The sequence below is a fragment of the Cupressus sempervirens genome, chromosome 1 (assembly GCF_028749045.1).
Source record: "Cupressus sempervirens isolate cs-2001-9-10 chromosome 1, ASM2874904v1, whole genome shotgun sequence".
Classification (NCBI taxonomy): domain Eukaryota; kingdom Viridiplantae; phylum Streptophyta; class Pinopsida; order Cupressales; family Cupressaceae; genus Cupressus; species Cupressus sempervirens.
In genome coordinates this window covers 320,507,106-320,527,557 of record NC_143118.1, presented here as the reverse complement: position 1 = coordinate 320,527,557, position 20,452 = coordinate 320,507,106, and positions in this window count along the sequence as shown.

Below are 20,452 nucleotides of genomic sequence, written 5' to 3'. Positions count from 1 at the left end.
GAGTCCACTTGGAGAGATAGAGGTCAGTATTGCGTAAAGGCTAGTAACCTTGCTTGGCATCTTATAGTGGGTTGGGTGTTACTAGGCACTTAAGAAGATTTTGGTGGATTAAGGCTATAGACTTTGAATCAATTGAGGTGAGATATGAGCACATATTTTGGGCAGCTTACAAGTTACACTACCTCAACTTGGTGATGCAAGCAATTGGCATCCAAATAAAGTGGGTGAAAGAAATAGTGTACATTATTCAAGCACATCATTCTTTTCTTTGGAGCATTATGATTTTAGGATATGCAGATGATGAATTGATTAGGCTTTAGACCCTTCCGAATAAAAGTGGTAGAAAAGATGACTTATTGGGATGAGAAGATGAGAGGCAGATGGATTTGGGTTTTGTGATTCCTTGGTATGTTAGTTTTAGCTTCACTTGGTTTCAAGAATACTATAATATTCTCTACTTAACAAGGCCAACCACGTGAAGGTGGAAATTCATCTGGCCTCACTCCCTCCCCCTAACATCAATCTAAATTCCCCATTAACATCTAATTACATACTTCATTCATTTCATTCATCCATTTATGAACTATAGCATTCAATCAATACAATCACATAACATTCATTAATATGATATAGCGAGCCCAATGCTCCATTCCAACCTGTATACACAAAAATGAACTTAGTAGAAATCATGTCAAAGCCAACCACTATTGTGGGAAGAGATTTTAGGATTCATATTAGATAATCTTGTTGGAAAATGGGGTCATATTTGAATCAAAGGTTAAGTGGTGGAATTCTTGTATTTGTATTTAATAAAAACTAAGGTATATAGGACTAGGAATGGCAAAACTAGTCTTTGTTTGAAGCCTTGAAAGCATTTTCCCTAATTTTCCATATTTGGCCTAATTGAGGGCTATTGTCCCTAAAGCCTTAATTTGACCCAAGTTTTCTAAGAGCCCTAGAAAGGGGGTAAGAGCTTAGAGAAGTGGAGTCCACTTGGAGAGATAGAGGTCAGCATTGGACAAAGGCTAGTAACCTTGCTTGGCATCTTGCAGTGGGTTGGGTGCTACTAGGCACTTAAGAAGATTTTGGTGGATTAAGGCTGTAGACTCTGCATAAGTTGAGGTGAGATATAAGCACATATTTTGGGTAGCTTACAAGTTACACTACCTCAACTTGGTGATGCAAGCAATTGGCATCCAAATAAAGTGGGTGAAATAAATAGTGTGCATATTCAAGCACATCATTCTTTTCTTTGGAGCGTTATGATTTTAGGATATGCAGATGATGAATTGATCAGGCTTTAGACCCTTCCAAATAAAAGTGGCAAAAATGATGACTTATTGGGATGAGAAGATGAGAGGTAGATGGATTTGGGTTTTGTGATTCCTTGGTATGTTAGTTTGAGCTTCACTTGGTTTCAAGAATACTATAATATTCTCTACTTAACAAGGCCAACCACATGAAAGTGGAAACTCATCTGGCTTCACCCCCCTCCCCCTAACATCAATCTAAATTCCCCATTAACATCTAATTACATACTTCATTCATTTCATTCATCCATTTATGAACTATAACATTCAATCAATACAATCACATAACATTCATTAATATGATATAAAATTCATTAATAGGCAGTAGTAATCAAGACTTTATATTATATTATTAGAAGATTTTACAAAAGTTTTTCCCTATTCAGCTGTAGGCACCAAGGGAAAAGGGACCGGAGTCTCGTATACATTACATATGCCCTTTATAAGGGTCTTTAAGAAGACATACCTCCTTTTATACAAGGGGAGGATTTCTAATAGAAGAACCTCCAAAAAAAATACAAGGTTGGATCAAAATCCATCTCAGCTATATTCTCTTCCCAACATATTGGGGATTACAAATAACAATGACTGAGAGGGTTACAAATATTAATGTTGGAGGAAATTGGAGTGAAAAAATTTTGAGATCTCTGGTCTGGTTAAAGAAATGGTGGACACTGGAGGTAAATGTTACAATCCTTGAATAAACTGCAATAAAAAAACAATATTCCATGGCAATGAAAAGAAGGGGGGTAAGGGGTTAATAGGTCTTACCCCCCTAAAAAAAATTTGACAAGTCACCTATTCTCAAAATAGGAATCTGTAAAACTATTTAGCACCTTATACTTCCCATAGAAAAGGACAAACAAATTAGCTTCAAGAAAGGCTATAAAGTAGTGGTTTCCCGCCGCAACATAGATTCCAGTGGCCAAAGAAATGTAGAATATTTTGGTGCATTGGTTCACACAAAGGTAAATAGGCCTAATCAATAATAACTAAAATTGAGAACTTCATGAGAAATAATCTATTTGATGTTAATTTTGAACAATGATAACAATGTGCATGACATTTCACTACATCCATCTACTCCCAGCATAGATCCTACTCATGATTATGAAGGCTAATAGGCACATCGTGACTATCTTCAGCATAAAGGCCACATCATCTACCATATTTTGTTCAGTCCCAACCTCAACATGCTCAACACTAACATCATGCTCGACTCCATTACCATGATGTTCTCCATACTCAAAAATTATCACATGAAGGTTACACCAATTGCAATTTAAGATGCCAAATTTTATTAATAATTACATAATTGATTTTCAATAAAAATTGAATATGTACCTCTATCACTGTGATGCACATCAGGGTCTTCATCATGTGTAGGATATGTGCCTTCATAATCATGAGTAGGATATGCCAGGAGATTTGCATATTGGGCATGCCTTGAACAAGATACTGAAAGATTTTATCAACATATATATGCTACTTGAAGGGTATAAGGTGCACTATGTGCCTGGTTGGGATTGCCATGGGCTACCCATTGAGCTCAAAGTTTTGCAGTCCATAGACCAAGAGGCAAAGAAAGAGCTCGCACCATTGAAACTAAGAAAGAAAGTTGCTCAATTTTCCAAGAAAACTATTTGTTTATATATGTTTAAACACATATATAACATGTGTGTTTATATTCAAGAAAATGCAATTGGCAGGTATAAAGCTAAATCACACAACCTTTGCTAGCATTATTGATGCCTGTGCCAAAACAAGAGCTTTGGAATAAGCTATGGACATGCATTAAATCATAAAGAATTTTTGTTAGATGTTGTAGTCACAATTGCCATGGTAAACATGTTTAAAAATGGAAGCATAGACAAGGCATGTGAATTTTTTGACAGAATTCACAAACAAAGTGTGGTCATGGTATAACACTATTAGTTTTTTGTGTTGTTAAACTCCTTTACCCAACCCTTAGTTTTTTTTTTTGGGTGCTTAAAATGGATAGTATAGATATAAGAATTGTAGAGATTAAGCCCTAAAAACCATGAAACATATTAGGTGACCCAAGGATGGTGCCTTGGAGGACACACAATAAAACAGTTTAATTGCCTAATGTTATCACCTTGTTATCAAATTTGATCAATATAAAAAAAAGTCTATCGAGACTCAACAAAATTTATCTTAATTACTTGATGTCAATGATTGAGAATTTCAAATTATTCATAAATGAAAAAAAATTGTTTCTCTGATGTTCAGATCATAATCCAAAAATCAAGTTGATGTTTTTCAAGTAAACATTTAACATCAAGCATCTATGACCTCCTCACTTCTATCAATCATTGGTATTGATTTTTTTCTAATGTCACATTCTAGAACACTTATGAAATTCATCTCTACAGCTAATTATAGGCTATCATAACTTTTTTTTTTGATGAATAGTCCTTTTCAATTAATAAAATTTACTAAGATTACAATTCACAAAAAAGGGTCAGGGGATACAAGATCACCCCGCGAATGAGTTCAATCGGCCGAAGCCGGAGTAAACAGCATGGCCGCATCCAGCAACTATAAACTATTCATGAAAAAAACATTTAAAACAACCTCATGCTGCCAAGGCAGTACCAGAAGAGGGAGGAGGATCATCTTTATCAGGAAATCCCCATGCATCAGTGGGATTGTGAGGCGGGCTAGGAACAGTCCAGCCGTCAGCAGCATCTGCAGGATCTGGGGTAGTTGCAGTCTCTGCATCCTTCTTGTTTGGCCGCGAAGGAGAAATAGCCAAGGCCAGCCGGGAAAACTTGCCAGAGTGTGCCTGTCTAGGGGGAGGAGTCGGAGACCAGCCAAAAGCCCACCCAGGGGGGGAGTCGGGGACCAGCCAGAACCACTACGTGGTGGGGAAGCAGAGCGATGCCTCCAACCGCCATGACCATTGCTGGGAGAGTGGTGGCGGGGACCCTAGGAGCACAGCGTGTGTGAATGGCAACTAGAGGACTAGCATTTGGAATGGTGACCGCGAGACGAGGAGGCATCAGCCGAGGCATCTGGAAGCACTCTGGCAATGGTACAAGGAGCATTGCCCCAGTGGTTTAACAATTCCTGTAAGTGGGCAACCTCCAGGGCAACTTTATTAGCTTGCACCTGTATCTGCATAATGAAATTGTTACAAATGCATGCCTTACTGTACATTGCAATGTTAACATCCAAAAAACTATGAGTGAATAAAACTACATTCCTATCTTTCCATAGAGAAAACAAAATTTCCATCCTGAAGGTATGCCAAATCTAGGAAAACTTTCAAGGAAATCTGGGGGAATCACCCAGCAGGATCATGTGCCATGAAAAAGGTTCGGGCCTAAAAGGCTTGAAAAAATCATGGATCTAGTGCCAATAATTCTGAGCACGCTTGCAAAACCAAAAAATATGCAAAAAGGACTCAGGTTGGCCATAGAAGGGGCATCTGGGATCAGGAACCCCAATGTGCTTGAGCCGAGGCCCCAGGGGAAGACCTTGGAAAGCAAGGTACCAAGCAAAGTGAGCAATCTTAGGTTCTATAATGGCACTCCAAATGGTGTTGAACCGTTTTCTCCATTGAGAAAGAGAAGAAAGCAAATGCTACCATTGATTAAGCGTGTCCACCATCGGAAGGTGGGGCGAAAGCCATTTGTATCCCATATTGGGCTTATAATTGGTAAATGGAGTGGTAGGAAACCACTTCCAATCATACCACCAAGGTCGAACAGACTGAATCCCCACTTTATGAAGTAAGCGCACAGGGATGGAAGACAATAGAAGCTCATAAGTCTGGCGATCGGCATGTACAAGGCGGTATTGAACTTGCATATCCTCCCAAGACCTAAAATTCATGGTGACTCTTGAAAAAATGTCCTTGGTAGTGTGAATGCCATGTTTATAGAAACGCAAAGCACTAGCACCTTGAGTCTTGGCAAGAGGAATACCCTGGAAGGAAAACAAGGGAGACCACCAAATGTTCTGTTGATTTAAGGACAGCCCATTTCGAAACTCATCACCAGCCCAATGAAGCCAAGGTTTAATAGCTTCCCAAGCTTTCTAGATGCTCTTTATAACGAAAGAGCCCTGTATGACCACTGGTTCACGCATAGTGAGAAGGGTCTGAAAACCAATTCCCTTCCATGCTGGTCTGTTAGCAGGGAAGCCGGAAGAGATGCAATGCCTGACAAGAATTTTCCAGGCTTCATCTCAAGAAATAGCTCTAATAATCCATTTAGCACAGAGGGCAAGGCCCTGCTTTTGAGTGGAAAGCAGGCCAAGACCCCCAGATTCCCTTGGGAGACAATAGAAATCCCAAGCAACTCTGTGAAAACCATGATGGTCAGAACCAGAGGCCCAAAGAAACTCTTTGAGAAAACATTCTAATTTGAGATATGAAGCTTTGGAGGGAGCCCAACAAGAAGAATAAAACACATGGGTGGTAGCCAAAATCTTAGAACAAATCTAGAATTTACCAGCCAGAGAAAGCGGCTTAGTGATCCAATAATCAAGCTTTTTGGTAATCTTTGTAAGCACAACATTCCAAAGTTCCACAGGGGAAGCCTGGAAAGCAAAGGGAATGCCAAGAAAGTGAAAAATTTCTCCATGAGTAACCCATTTCCACTAGAATTGGCTGAGCCAAGGTGGAGCTGGCAAAAAAGACTATCGATAACAGAGCATTTTATGCCATTGAATGGCAAAGCCAGAGGCTTGACAAAAAGTGTCAAGACAATTTAAAGAATTTTTTATGTTTTCTTCATCTTCAAGAAGAGTAAGAAAAGAATCATCAGAAAAATGACCATTGACTAACTGGGAGGAATAATCAGGCAAGGAAATGCCACGGACCAGCCCTGAAGACACAGAGTGAGCAAGTAAATAACCAAAACCTTCAGCAGAAAGGATATAAAGCACTAGAGCTAACAGACAACCTTTTCTGATGGAATGAAAAAGTCCAAAAGCTTTAGATTGTGAACTATTGATGGTGATGTAAGAATTAGCATCACCAAAGAGCATCTCCACAGACTGAAGGAAATTGGGGCCAAAACCCAGAGCCTGAAGCATAGCCAAAATGAAAGGCCATTCAATGCGATCATAGGCTTTAGCAAAATCTATCTTTAAAAAGATAGCCTGCTACTTGGACTTATGGGCCCATTCCATACCTTCCCAGACAAAAATGATGTTGTCAAGAATATACCTGGATTTGATGAAGCCAGTTTGTTCAAGCCGCACAATTAGAGGAAGCATATGGCAGATTTTGAGAGAGAGCGCCTTAGCAATGATCTTATAAGACACATTCAGGAGGGTGATGGGCCTCCAGTTGTAGATGTCCTCAAGATCACCAGCTTTAGGTATGAATTTAATATTTCCTTTATTTATGATCGCTCCTAAGCTTTTAGAATGGTATGCTTCAAGATAGACTTTGTGCAGATCAGGACCAATTTGCTCCCAAAGATGTTTGTAAAATTCACAGGGAAATCCATCACACCCAGGGGATTTGTCATCCGCCATGGAGTACACTGCCTCTTTAAGGTCTTAAAGGGAAAGAAGTTGCTCACAGAAAGCATGTTGCTCAACCGCGAGGCAGTTTGGAGTAACAGTAATACACTTTCTGAGAGCCTCCTCCTGAACAACCGAATGGCCCTGCGAAGCAAAAACGTTCTCATAGTGAAGAACAAAAGCTTGTAGGATGTCTGGCAGATTGGAAAGAACATCAGTTCCCTGTTTTATTGGATGTTGGCGACAAAGCCTCAAAGGAGTTCTTCCAGGCTCATACCAATATTGGCTATCATAACTTTGAAATACAAAGAAATTTATTTTTTGCACAGAAGCATATTGGGACATTCACAACATGATAACTGCTTAAATAGAAATATCATATTAATTTAACACCACAAATTAAATCGAATATGATTACAGGTATCAATATAAGAAATAAAAAGTTGAACTTACTCCTTAATCCTATGTATCCTCAAAAATCTATAGACAATAAGATTAATGTAAGAGAGATACAAAGATATCATTCCTACCCTACACAGTTCAATGATCTGACAAACACCCCTTTAAATTCCCACTAATCAGTGGTTCCCAGCCGCACATCATGTTGCTTATGAAAATCAAATGTTCCACAACTATGTATAGTCTCTCTAAATATACATCTACCTAGGTGGAGAATAGGCCACCAAAGATGCTTAAACTTGAGTCTCAAGTTTCTGCTCTAATTTTTTGGCTTTGAAGTACATCCAATTTTGAGTGCTATAAAGCACATCCAATGTCAAATCTATTTCCAATGCTGAAACACTAGTCAACTAGTTCTCATCTAGATCACCCCACATAAAATCAAGGGAAGCAGGCCAAGTATGGACTTGAAGATATTGAGGCTCACTATTCACAACCTCCTCACATCTAGATTCTACATGACCAGACAACATTGGATTGGCTTCATATGTAGAGACACTTCTTGAATTGTTGAGGCAAAAAATTGGAATTCTTACGAGAAGTCTATTGAGAAATTATACCCAATCCATATAATAGGAGGAATTTGAAACAATCAAGGACTTTAGGACCAAAAGAGAAAAACATATTTTTAAAAAAACCAAAAATATCAATTGATCCTCACTTTCAAATAACTTTCTATAGAATAAAACCCAAGAATTCCAAAATAACATCCAAAGATTATATGCTTTGCAAGATTCAAACTCTGAACATCCCAAAAACTATCAAACTATCTTGGAAACATATGAATCTTTTGAGATGACAAATTTTTTGTGGGGTGGCACATTCTAGTTCAACACTCTACCTATACATAGATGAACATTGGCCAATTATAATTATATGTAACCAAAACTAAATATGTTACACATTCACAAAGACAACAAGATAATGGTGCTTATATTTTCCATGAACATGAATTATAGGTATAGGTATATAGAGGAGAGCATATGAATGATTCAGATCTACATATGTATACATATACAGGTATATATACTTATGGGAGATAGTTTGTATATATATATATATATATATATATATATATATATATATATATACATATATGGAAACATACATTCAAACATATATATCTACATATATACATACATACATACATACATACATATATATATATATATATACATATATGGAAACATACATTCAAACATATATATCTACATATATACATACATACATACATACATACATATATATATATATATATATATATATATATATATATATATATATATATATATATATATATATATATATATATATATATATATATATATATGAGATTAACTTGCACCAATGATTAATAGTGATTAACTTGCACCACAGACTGACGATCTTCATCTTTGTTGTGGGCTATGGACTGGGTAATTCTTCATTTGGAGAGAAGTTTTTTGTCATGGCAATAGCGCATAAAATATCTCAAGGTAAAACTAATATAAGCTGCTTGAGCTCAAAGTTCTGTAGTCCATAAACCAAGAGGCAAGAAAAAGCTCACACCATTGAAACCAAGAAAGAAAGATGCTCAATTTGCCAAGAAAATTTTTTATGCTCAAAGGAAATCATTTAGGAGATACAAAATATGGTGAGAGTGGGAAAATCCCTATCCGACACTTGCTCCAGAGTATGAAGCTGCACAAATTGAAGTATTTGGGCAAATGTTTTTTTAGGGAAAATTTAGACCAACATGGTAAATTTTGATGGCACTCAAAGCACCAAGGAGGTCTATCACACCCATGAGAAGAAGACCTTGCAAAAGAAATTAAGGGTCTTGCCATCCATTAGAAAATCTTGATCATGAAACCAAATGGAGAAGATGTCAAGGGAGAAACACAAGCTTCACACAAAAGCACATGAAAAAACAAGATCCAAGACACACACACACACAACCTAGAGCTCCCAAATGTTGCAACATATATTAAATGGAAAGCATCTACAAAAGAAACCCTCAAGAAAAAAACCACACAGCTGGCAAAATATGCTCAGGATTGAAGTAGAGACTTTGAGTAGCATAACAACTATAAGGAATTCAGTCTTAACATGAAACTTAGTAAATTAGTTGCAAATTTATCCAGCTAACTATCCAGGAGAATGAGAGAAAATTGAAAATTAACTCTAATTTGTAATAGTAGGCTAAGCATCTGAGAGAACTAAAGAGAGACTTGCAATTTAATTTAAGTTATAGTATTTAGCATTCCAACTAATAGATTGTATTTGTGAAGATATACTAGTAATATGATCCAAGGTATCTAATGTTTCAAATATTTTTTTATAAAACTTGACTGAACACTTTGATTTAAGCTTGACCTATCATCTCTAGTGGGCATTTTTTCAATGGGATTTCAAGTGGTGGAGTAGTGGCAGATGAAGATCCAGATCTACAAGTAATTATCTTGCAGTCAGTGGCTTGGGTATCAATCCCAATGAATATAATCAACATTCTTACATTCATCAATCTCTCATCATTTTGATGCATCCTGTAGTCAAATATAGAGATCAAAACTATTCCCAGTACTATAACAATAGAAATTCAATGTCTATACTTAAACACATAAACACATAATACTTATCTCTTTTGAGTTTATGCAATGATTGCCATATATAGAATCATAAAATTTTTATCATATACAGAGCTTCCAACACAAACATGCATAAAAATCCTAATATTCAAGAAAGTATCTCTCACTACTCACCAACACTAGCAACAATCAAGCAAGTGGCTCTGTCAACCATGTCTTGTTGCCATTCCAAAATAGCAATGCCAGAAATAATATATGTGAGTACTTTTTCCAACTACAAGCTCCTTTCAAACACAAAAAACAATATATGTGTTTTTATTAGTACATTTGACCTCATTTTTTGACCAAATTTTTTGACCATCTATTAAAATGTTTTAGATTGGTCAGAATATGGAAGGAAAAATATCTTCTTTTTTTTAAATCCATGCCCGTGTTGGTCAAAATTTGCCAATTTTTTTATGGTGTTGCACTCAATTCCATGGACAATTCCTAGAAACACTATTGTTGCAGTCAATGGTCAGCTTCTTTATGTAGTGGTCCAGGTAAAATGAAAAAAGTTTTCTATTTCATTGTTTCATTTTCACAAAGCACACGAAGGAGCTGGAGGATGCGATTTTGTTGTTGTTGAATTTTAGCATCTGTCAAAGTAATTATGTAACTCACATATACATACCTACGTATATATATGTATGCATATATGTATATGCATACATATATACACACAGATATGTATACAGATCAATTGAGTATATTTGATACCTCTGATTATAGTAGGCTTTTTAAAGACACTTTCTATACTATCAATCTGCATATGTATACATATATAGGTATATATACTTATGGGAGATAATTTGTATATATATATATAGACATACATACATATATAAATATATGGAAATATACATATATATATATATATATATATATATATATATATATATATATATATATATATATATATATATATATATATATATATATATATATATATATATATATACATACATATCTATATATATATATACACATAGATATATATATATACATACATATATGTATGTATATATATATATATGTATATATGTATGTATTATATATAATTGATTGGGTTTCTAATCTTGACTTGGTCAACATTGTTGATTTAAGGTTGCTTCTTCTAGCCTTGCACTTTCTTTGCAGATTTTTCTTAAACACAACTCTACATACATCCCTAGTTTCAAGCGATTTGGCAATGCATCTATTTGCTGCAAAAAACAATACTTGTTTCTTGTTTTAGTTTCTAATAGGTCTTGCTCAACTCTTTCATTTGGAGAGAAAATTTTTGTCATGGCAGTAGCGCATAAAACATCTCAAGGTATATATATATGCATTCATACATATATACATACATACATATGTAGATATGTACATATAAGTATATATGTTTAAACACATATATAACATGTGTGTTTATATTCAAGAAAATGCAATTGGCAGGTATAAAGCTAAGTCACACAACTTTGCCAACACTATTGCTGCCTGTGCCAAAATAAGAGCTTTGGATGGTGTGGATGCTATCGATATGCCCATGATACTTAGTTTGGATTTTTTAATTATGCAGATTGTATTTGTTGAAAATAATCTAGTTTGTCATTTCTAGGATACTTCTCTTGCTAAACCTTTAATTGTTCTTGATGTGCTCACCTTGGAGAATTTTTTAAATCTTTGAGTTGTAATTTGGGGACTCTAATGGCAGGAATAATTCTTTAGAGTTTTCAAAATATATACCAAACCTAAGCCATTGGTAGTAAACAAACCCTCATCAATTTTGCAAATTGCTTCTTAGAGTTCAATTAAAGTGCTTCTCTCATCCATAAAGAAAGTTCACTCCATAAAGCCCAACACAACTCATTGAACCAATAAATCCTGAGTCAGTACCATCTTTCCCTAAACAAGAAGGCTTAAAGTGAGTCTAACAATGAACCTATAGAAATCTCACATCAATCCAAACCTGTCTACATTTTTTTGATAATAACAAACTAGATGTCAATGGAAGCTTTGATACCATTGACATTTTTCAAAATACCATTGAAAATTTAAGGAACCCAACCTAGAATAGAATATTGTACCACAAATTCTTAGCTTGTGTAATCTTAGGGTGGGAAGCAAAGGATTTATCATTTACCTTGAGACATTCTCTGGCCATGTTTGAAGAACTTACACTAAAACAGGGTGGCTACCAAATTTTAGATGCATAATAGGGCCATAGATCGATGAAAGTGAGTGTAGAATCTGATGAATTGGCCTACTTTTATCTTTGAGAAGATGAAGGTTTCCAATCATAGGAATAGCTCTAGGGCTAGGGGGGAGATGGCTCCTATAATTTCCAAGGCTTTTCAGTAGAATTGTGGTACATCAATTTTTACAATTGCTACTTTATGCTCATTCTCTCCCTTAGAGAATGAAAAAACACCCATGCAAACCTATTTTAGCATTTCCTCATCATCTTATATTTCAAGAATGGGTCTTAGGCTTTCAAGAAACTTAATTGTCTTGTAAATGGCTCCTGCCGTGAAATTTAACATTAGAAACATGACATTTAAAAGGAGGGAAATTGACCTTTTTGGTGATGCTAGCAGTAAATTTGTGGATTGGTGGTTGCATTTCATTGAAAAAGATTTCATCTGAGTACAACACTTTAGCATCTACAAGATGGGGTAATGCCCAAATTGCCTACTATTGCAGATATTCATAGGGAGATTCCAAATGCTTCACAAACTCAGGGGTTACTTCACATTCAATCAAAATGAATATCTTTTTCTTTCTTAGATATCTTAATATGGGAGCAACATGAGTTTGAATTTGGGGTTGATCTATAGCCAATAGTGGCATGTTGTGATGGTTAAGTTGTTGAGTTGTTATGCTTGCCATCAAGGTTCAAATCTAATGGGGATGAGGTCCCCCGTTTGTGGCCTCACTGATTCATAGCTCCAGATCAAAATGTTTACCCCTCTTTAAAAGTTAAAAGTTGGGGTTGATCTATTCTACTAAGATGATCAACCAAATTAGGTACAATTTATTTGTTGATATCTTCATTTTTAAAGTTTTACAGTTTTGGGAGCTAAATCAAAGTTGTAAATTGTCTTTCTAGGTCACAATTGAAAATTTCATATATAGTTGATAGCAAATGAAGATGCAATTCAGCCACCCTATTGTAAACTTCTCAATGATTGAAATGAGTTCATAGATCAAATTCTACCTCATTTTATTCTTCCATGAATCAAGAACTTCTATTTGAAATATGAAATTCTTGCACATGGTTATCTATCCTCGTACTCATCATATTTGCTGAATGATGCTTGGAGATTTTTAATTTCTATAGCTCATCATGGTGTGATCAGATTAGATCTAAAAAATCACTCATCTAATTAAAAAATAAAAATAGAGGATAAGATTGAAAAAATCACTTATCCCTACACATGCCCAAGATTTACCCACCATTCAAAATATAGTCTAGATACTTAGCCTCTGCAGTATTGCAAAAAAAAAAGGATAGTAGAATAATGACTATGTTACCAAAGAGGAGATATTCTTACAACATCATCTCATTGCAAATCATCACTGTTGCCTTCCTCCTTTTCCTACAGAGAGAATAAGATACCATGAAAGACATCCTAGTGAAGAGGACACCCAAATAAGAAAGTACAGACACAAGATAGTTTATTTGGAGTCTAATGAATCTACTATGGCTTCTATAGAATGGATCCATGCCAAAAATGTTCAGTGAGTTTAGGAGCTCCTTTATATTCTCATGATGGTCAATACCCACATTGCTCATCTAAGATTTACCCACTTAAAGATTGAGGGGTTTTAATTCTAAATTTAGGGCAAAGGAATACAATGGCATTGACAAACATGGAAATTGTTATGAAGATAATGGTAGAAACAAAGGCTATGATAATTATAGCAAGATTTACAAGCATTTTGGCTCTCCTAAAATCAAGTGTGGGGATGCCCAGTTGGACACTGTCATCTTTGTATTCATGGCTGCTTGGAAAAAGTGTAATTATTGACAACATTTTGTTATTTCACTACAGAATACATCACTAAGCATTAGTCACAAATCATTTCTTGCAAGTATCATTACCATGTGCAGAAAGTGGGATTGAACAAAATGTTGTTTTCCCATCTGAAATTTGTGAGATTTAAAGTTCTAAAATAGCTTTAGCTCCTATGCTCCAAATGGAATGCCTATATAGCTCTCACACTCCAAATGGAATGCCTATACAACTCCCACACATGTTTCGTGAAACATAAAAATAAACCCTAACCTGCCCCCTTTTTTTAAGATGTTAAGCTTGTGTTGGTCACAATTTCAACCAACACGGGCATGGATTTTTAAAAAAAGATATTTTTCCTTCCATATTATGACCAATCTAAAATATTTTAATAGATGGTCAAAAAAATTGGTCTAAAAATGAGGTCAAATGTACTAGTGATGGGCCATGTTAGGTACCCATGTACATAATGAAATGCAATCTCTCATAAAGCAGAGAAAGAGGGAAAACCTCATGGGAAAAACCCTCCCCCAAAAAGAGAGATGAAAAACACATGATGAATGGATGGATGGAGTAATCAAGAACCCCCTGCCCCCCCATTACGATATACATCCAGTATATACAATAGAGAAATGTGAGAAGAACATTATCCCAAAAGAGGAAAAGGTCCGCCCCACAAGAAAGAAGAAGAGAGACAAGGTAGTCTCCCCCCCCAAATGAAGAGTGTCGATCAGTGATAGTCACCCCAATGTAGAAGCTGATCTAAGACTGCAAAATAGTTTTCCTCCCCTTTGGAAGAAAAAATACCATAGGTACAAGTGAGATGCTTCTACTGTGTGGTGAAATAACCCCAATGATCACTGATGTCTCTGAAACCTATTCAGCTATCCTTGTGAAGGATGCATGTAGAACCTGTCCCAAAGAATGTATTGTCTCCTCAACTAATAAAGAGACCTCTTGCAACTGTTGTACATAATTATCTACAATCACATCAACCTATGTAGATCAATCACGTAGAGAATGGACATAAGGGTTAGAGTGAGCCCTCACAACAACTGTAGGAGGATCTTCTCCATCAAAGAGAAGATGTACATCATCAATGATATCCCCCAAATCCACTATTATGACTCCACAAAAAAACTTGAAATATTTTCTATTTAGTCATCCTCTGTTGCTGGAGTTGGAAGACTGGGTGTACCCTACTATGCTAGGCCTATCATTGTGGCAATATATTCATGTGGACTATACTAATGCCATGACCTCTCACTGTAACTATCAATAGAACCCCACATGTTTGAATCTATTAAAGTACTATCACTAGCGTCACTATCAATTTCCACACTATATGATTTGTAGAGAGGATTAGAGGATAAGCTGGGTGAACTTTCCTCAAAGTGTGCATCCTTCTCTACAAAGATCTCATGTGTCTCAAGATCCATGAGTTTGTATGCCTTCTCCCCATCTTCATATCTAATGAAATTACAAGGCCTAGGTGGTGGTACCTTGCATCCCCTGGAAGATATGTTTTCCCATATAGGACAACCAAAGACTTTGAAGTGTGTCACAATTGGTTTTCTACTGCACTATGCCTCAAAAGGAGTCTTGCCATCTAAGTCTAGATGAGGAGACCTGTTAAGTATGTGATTGGCACTACTAATTGCTTCAACTTCAAGTGATGGATCTAGAGACTTGGCTTGTATCATGCAACTTGCCATGGACTTAAGAGTTCTAATCCTAAATGCTGCAACATTTGTCTTGTGTAGAAAGAATGTTGGTGGATTCTGAAGACCAATTCCCTCAAGTTTGCAAATTTTTTTAAGTCTTTTGTTCAAATATCTACTTTCATTGGCCATCCTTAGAACTTTGATGGCTTTCCTTGATTTTTGTTCAATATGAGTCTTGAAATCTAGAACTTTTTCCAACACTTCATTCTTGTTATGTAGAAAGTAGACCCAAGTGTATCTTGAAAAGTCATCAACCAAAGTAAGTATGTAGCGAACCTTGCTAACTGATGTCACTGCAAAAGGACCTGCTAGTACCATGTGAACCATCTAAAGAACAATTGGTGCCCTTGAAGACTTCCCTTTATGCAACTTCTCCTCTAAATGCATATCCACTGAACATGTTGAAAAATCACCTTTGGAAAAGTTGATTGTAGTTAGATCTTTGACCATTTTGTTTGAGAAAAGTTGTTGAAGATAGAGGAAGGCAAGATGACAAAACCACTCATGCCATAATTGGATTTGTGAATTTGATTGAGTCAAAAAGGCATGAGAAGGATACTTGGGCACAAAGTGGGAGGAAGAATACAACTTTTTGTCATGATTAACTTTCCCCACTACAACCATTAAATCATCTTTTAGACTATGCATCTTCACTGAGTCAGGAAGGAACTCAACTTTATGACCACCTCCAAGGTGAGTGATTTGGTAAATTGAAAGGAGATTAGAACTTAGGTTTGGAACATAGAGAATATCTTTGAACTCTCCATTTTCCATCTCCACATTTCCTTTCCCTTCAACTTCCATTTTTGTATCATCTCCCACAAAGATGTGTAGTACCTTTGATTGCTTCCTTGAAGAAAAATCTCTCTTTGAAGAACCCATATGATATGAGACACCAGAGCCAAAAATCCATTCCATTGAAGAATTTGAATTTTCCATGAGTGCTTGTCCTTTGCCCTTTGAATTTGAAGAAGATCCTTTCTCCTTGTAAGCATTAGGCAATGGAACATTATGTTTCTTCATGATGGTTGTCAACTCATCAATCTTCTTATGATAACACTCATGTTCTCCATGAACCAATTTCTTGCAATAATCACACTTTTTGTTGTCCTCATTATTGTCTCCCTTCTTATTTGGAGACTTGACTTGTTGATTTGATTGTGGTGTTGCCTTTTTTGCATCCTCTGGTTTGTTCTTCCACTTCTTATTCTTGCCCTTTCCTTTATTTGAAGATTGACCAACTGAATGTTGGAAACCCTCATTATTGACCACCAATGCCTTAGACTTAGGTGAATTGAGAATCCCCATTGATTTCAACTTCTTTTTTTCTTTATCCAATAGATCGGCATAATCATCAAAAGAGACTTTCTAATAGGTAGACCCTAATGTAGTCTTGGAGGTGTTATAAGTAGAAACAAATGAGGAGTACTTAGATGGAAGCTTGTTATGAATGAGATAGATCAATCTGTCATCTTTGATAGGACTTCCATGATAAGTAAGCTTTGTCCTTAGTTCATTCACCTTAATGATGAAATCCTGTATAGAATCAAATGCCTTAGGATCTAAGGAGACAAGCTCATTTTCAATTTTGAAAACATCCTCTTTAGACATTTTACCATATAGGTTTTGGATAGCTTCCTTAGATGTACGAGACTTCTGAATATGATACATGATCTTGTCATCAACCCCCAAACAACTATCACCTAGGGCTTTTCTATCCATTACTTACCAATTAGTGATTTCACTGGCAAATACTTGATCACCTGTTGGTTTAGGAAGGGTACCATCTACATATTGAGAAACTCCTTTCTGCATTAAATGACACCACATTTTAATGGACCATGTAGCATAGTTATGTGGAGTTAATTTTGGAAATTTAAAATTTCTCATGATGCAAAAAATGAAAGAAAACTATAGAAAAAGAGGAAGACAACACCAAGAATACCCCCCCTTCTCACTAAATCAAGAACCCCCCCAAAAAAAGATGCTTTGGGCACTTTATATGTAGTGTGATTACAGTGGCCTTAGTGGACTTCTAATTTTTCCTTTTACAACCTCCTTATGGAGTTCAAAACTAGAACATTACAATGTATCTCAGACATAAAACATTTCAGAAGATATATCAAAGTATTACAATGTAGAAAAGGACCTAATTCTAAAAGTGACACTTTTGTCCACACAACCCTATAATCTGATTGCAGATCTAGAAAATAGAAAAAAAATAATGCACTTTCAAAAAAATGAAACCTATTTTCATGCATAGATGAGCTCATACGTAGCATTTGAAGTTGCAAAATGTAGGATTAGACAGGTACAATCACCACAAGATGTAATTTCTGACAAATCCTTGCACCAAAACTAGAAAAAGAGCTACACCATTGAAATGTTTAGAAATTCTACCCAATTTCAAAAAAAATTGCACCTAATTTGGAGTCTAGATGACTTAGATATGGCCTCCCAAAGTTGGACTGCAAAATCAAAAATCAATCTGGAGAGGGGTTGCATCAATAAAAGATGGGGTTAAATTTGACGGTCATACGACCGTCACAGTAGTTCAAATTTGAATTGGGCTGATAATTAGACAACTATCAAATTTAGGCCAATAGATTAATGATGTCATCAATTTTTAGCCCTTTGATGACATCACCATGATGTCATGATGATGTCACCTTGTACGAATGGTGCTGACTAGGATGACGTGTTTAGATGCACTAGTGTACCGATGCTAATTAGGCATAACATGGCATACAGAGGTCCATATAGTCTACTGAGTAGATGTAGGTACAGATCTGACTAGGACTGTACGATGTGTCCTACATGGAGGACAGCTAGCAATCTATAGGGATGCTGGGTCAGATTGATGTGGATGTACCTAATTCTATAGGGGGCTAACTATATGGGTATGGATTGGGCCATGTGTCCCAAGGTATTTCACCACGTGGTGGGTCTGTATTTCATCGTGGTCCATGCACAGTGATGTGTGGCATGCTCTACGAAAGGTGCATTCGTCGGAGACGAAAAATGAAAAATGGTGGTCAGAAGATATTTGCAGTAGTTGACAAAGATTTAATAGTCCCACATTGGATGTGAGGGGATATTTTTAATAGTGTAAAAGACTGAACTTGCAACCCTTGAACAAAAGGTAACCAAGAGATTGAAAACTCGGCTAGTGGGAGGTGGGGCCGGTGTGAGTTGAATGCACCAGATTTGTTTAGTCCGGTGCTAGATTTAATTGCAATCATCAAAAGTGTATGTAGATTTTCCCACTGAATAAATAATAAAGAATATGCATGCGATTAAACAAAATATTCTTCCCAAATTACAAGATCGGGGTATGACTGCCTGGTTCTGCAAAAAAAAATTCTCTACTAGCCCAACTGGGCAAATTTTTTTCTTTCAAAAATAATAATTCAAAAAAATATAGAGATTAAATTAATTCAAATATGAAACAATTGAAATATTTAGATCAAATAGATCATACCCATTTGCAAATTGATGCCTCCTGGTATCAGTTTGTAAAACAAAATGCCTCACGATCAACTTTAGCCTACTCAAGGAAAATTTATACTTGATATTCATCGAATCGAGATTTCAGATGTAATGGAAAGGTTAGATTTGGCTCTAGATGCTCCCAATTTCTGTAGATTCTCTAGATTTGAGTTAAGGTGTTGAAGCATGAATGGTCTCAAATGGCTATGTGAAGAGAATCTCCTCGAGCTCTGATACCATGTAAGAATTCACCTAACACTAAGGAACTCAAACACAAGCACAATTGTAGACTAGAGAGAGTATGATCAAAATGATGATATATTCATTCATTATTCCATTTCAAAGTACCTTAGGAGTGCCTATATATAAAGGCCTCTGGAGAGCTTCTAGAATGCATAGAAGTCAACAACATGATAATTCATACAACCAGGCACGTCCACCAGATATGGGTTATCCTCCATTAAGCACGAGAGTAAGTGCGATGATGTGAGGATAAGCCTACAATGATGTAGCATGCAAATTAATGTTGTAGACAACATGTGCTAAAATAGGAGTGCGAATAACTATGTTGTCTACATGACAACTCAGTAAATGATACAAACTCCAATGTTGTAGACACCATGTGCTGAATTAGAGTTTATTTCATAGTTTTATAAGTCCTCAAATAGGTTTTAGGTAGTTTGAGTAACCATTAACCACTTTCTTTCATTTTGCAACTTTTTTGCCAAAAAGTTGTCAAACAACTTTTCCAAAAATTGCACAACTTTTGGCAACTTTTTGCATCTTTGAGAAACTTTGCATTTCTTCCCTTGGGAGCTTCCAAACCTATCTAATTTGATCCATTAAAGATTTCTAAGAATGATTTAGCCTCAAAGACATCAATTTGTAAGATTTATGCCATTTTTTCCCTCTTGAAAACTTTTGCACATTTGTTGCATCATTGACATCTTCTCCCTTTCTTTCTCCAATCCATACAATAGGATAAAAAAATTAAGGAGGAAAATATGGTTCACAAACCATACCTTTCTCATACTTTCATGGTTCTAGACTTATGCCCTCTAACACAAGCTACACTCACAAACACACCAAAATCTCTTAGGAGGAAACTTCACCTAGGAACAACTACAAAAAAAGAGATTACATTGAAAAGGTCCACCCCTGACTTGGCTAGAGTTGGTACATGCCAAAAATCTAATCCAACTAGAAAGAAAAATGAGGGCTTTGACTAGGTGCCCCTGCACAATACATTTTATAAATGAAACCATAGAGAACACAAGGACAAATGCAACATATTAGTCGGTGTAATAATTCAACTTCACATAGAGAAAAACCAAAACATGTCTAACTCTTAGGCCTTCTAGGTT